We start from the raw sequence: 2,756 nt of genomic DNA, 5'->3' as shown, positions 1-2,756 counted from the left end.
GATGACACACAGAATAGAAGGGGATGGATTGCACATCCCTGGTATCTGCCAATGCCTCTTCACTTAGGAGGTCTTTGGATATGTACAAGGACAAAAGTAAACAAACACAAACATTGCCTCTTAAGGAGGACTTCAGACAGGTGCCTGGCCAAGTAACAGGCCAGGTCTTCCAGACTACATGGAGAAGAGATCATTATACCTCAATGCTCAAGCTAGCAAGCAAAGCAAAACAAGTTCACAAAGGAACTATAGCAACTAAGGTACCTGAAATCAATCCAACATAATCAGTACACCAGACAAACAAAAGTCAAACAGACAATGGTCCACAGTTAACTGTACATAAATAGACAAACAATGCACAAAGGTGCAAGCCACATGGCACAAACTCAAGTTTCAAAACCTACAAAACAAATTCAAAGTTAGTCATAAACAAGCAACAAGCCACCTCCAATTGAGGGCACATCATCAAGCATAAGCAAATTGTGCTTTTAACCTGAAACAAAGCTCAAATGTGAGAGCACAAACCACTAGTACGAGACTAGGGTCAAAATGAGAGCAAAAAACCAAAACAGAACATGAAACTTATCCAAAATCAAGACCAATCAATTAGGAAACAAGTCCAAGTGGTTTCACATTCATATCATCAACCATTATCATTTCATGAAGCAAAGAGTACAAAGCATGCAATTTGAAGTTCATAGAAGCAAACAGAATGATTCAATTCAAATCAACTCAAGAATATTTCAATAAATCACCAAAACGATCATGGCTAAACAGCACTCATCCAATGATCTACACACCAAATTTCAAGTCATTTGGACCAAGGGAAGCAAGGAAATTAAATTCATCAAGTCAACACAAGTTCAAACAAGCTCATACAAGGCACCAAATTAAGCATCAACTTCAAGCGATCATAAAACAGATACCAAGCATGATAAATGAATGAAATCAAAGCCATGGCAAACTTCAAGATATCTATAATACACATGCCAAATTTCAAGTCCATCCAATAAACCACAAGAATTTCACAAATCAAATAAAATCATGACTCACAAAAAGTCCACATTTGGTCAAACAGGGGAGAAATTATCAAACAAATAGGAAATGCATTCAAAAGTTCCAGGAAAAATCACAAGCATACTTGACGTCCAGAAGATTCAACATGCAAAAATTCAGGTCATTTCAAATTCATATGGCATGGTAACAAAAATCATGAAGTTGGACATGAAATGGTGTGACACAAATTGTCACACCTCTAAAGACCATAGCATATCTCACAATCCAGGAACTCAAAAATCACAAACCACATATCAAAATGCTCCTCAAGGTGTCTAGAATATGCACACAAAATTTCAGGAATTTCCAATTAAGCATCATCATTTCATGAAAGAATTGGTAAGCATTATGCAACAAATGACATGCTCACATAAACCCTAAGCCAAAACAGATTCCACACGTGCACAATTTCCATAAAAATCATCAAAAAATACTAGACATGGCAAGGATCATCATGGAAAAAACCTCAAATTAATTGGACAAATATTGAATGAGTTATGATTTATTTGACATGGAAGAAAAATAAAAAAGGGTGAAAGGAAGCATGTGAAACATGGAAGTGTGAATGAAATAAATTGCCAAAGCCAAGGGAGAAAATGATGCCGCCCGGAATCGATCTGGGCTCAAATTCAAAATGGGCGCCATTTAGTGAAACGCCGCGTTTCACTAAATGAGGTGTCACGCTGTGGTTGGTGGCATGGCGTATAAACACGGAAAACATGCAAAGCAACGAGGCTAAAGATCTAGCGCGATCTGGAAACAACATTGTTAGGGTTCATCATCAAACTCATGCGTTCTTCATCCAGTTTTCCAGCATGAACAACTTGTCACCAAAATCAACAAACAATACATCATCATGTTCATCTTCTAATGCACATCAATAATCTAACATTGGTTTAGCCTAATTCAAACTAACATGGACGAATCGAACAGAATAACATTCAACAACCAAACTTCAAATCATGATAACTCTCTTAATACTCGATGAAAATCAAAACTATAAAGTTCAGTGTACTCATGGATGCAAGATCTATCAAACACATAGCACAATTTCATGAATGGTGGATTTTAAAATCTAACCTTTATGCAGATGCAGATGTGAAATCGCAGCTTTCAAGGCTTGAAATGTGCAAACAGAAGCTCAATGATGCTTAGGTTGATGAATGGAAGTATGTTGGATGTTCAATTGCTTCGGATCCAGCTCAAAAGTCCAACTGCCATGAATGGAGCTCTATGTAACAGTGTTTGAAACAGCTTGGAATCCTCGAATCCTTGCTTGCAGAAACCTCAAGATTGCTTGTGGATGATGGCACAATGAAGAACTAGGCAAGGAAATGGAAGAAACTTGCAGAAAAATGGAGAGAAAGTTTTGGAGATTTTTCACTTTTGGATCTAGATCTGAGTAGAAATGAATGCTAATGTGTTTTCTGTTTTGATTATGCATATATACCATGGATTAATCATCTTTGCTAAACCAGATTAAGCCAAGCCAAAAGGATTAATGAAATGAGTGTTTTTGTGCAAATTGCTAAATCACCCTCATGTGCATGGGGTGCATGCTACAGTACACGAAATTGGGCCTAAGCATACTCCAAATATCATTTTTAATCAAATGCCATTGATAGAAAGTGTAGAAAATGCTTATTTTTTCAAATGGACTTTTTTCCTTCCAAATATTCAAATTAATTCACTTGAAAAAT

The sequence above is a fragment of the Lathyrus oleraceus genome, chromosome 5 (assembly GCF_024323335.1).
Source record: "Lathyrus oleraceus cultivar Zhongwan6 chromosome 5, CAAS_Psat_ZW6_1.0, whole genome shotgun sequence".
Lineage (NCBI taxonomy): Eukaryota > Viridiplantae > Streptophyta > Magnoliopsida > Fabales > Fabaceae > Lathyrus > Lathyrus oleraceus.
This window is presented reverse-complemented; position numbering follows the sequence as displayed.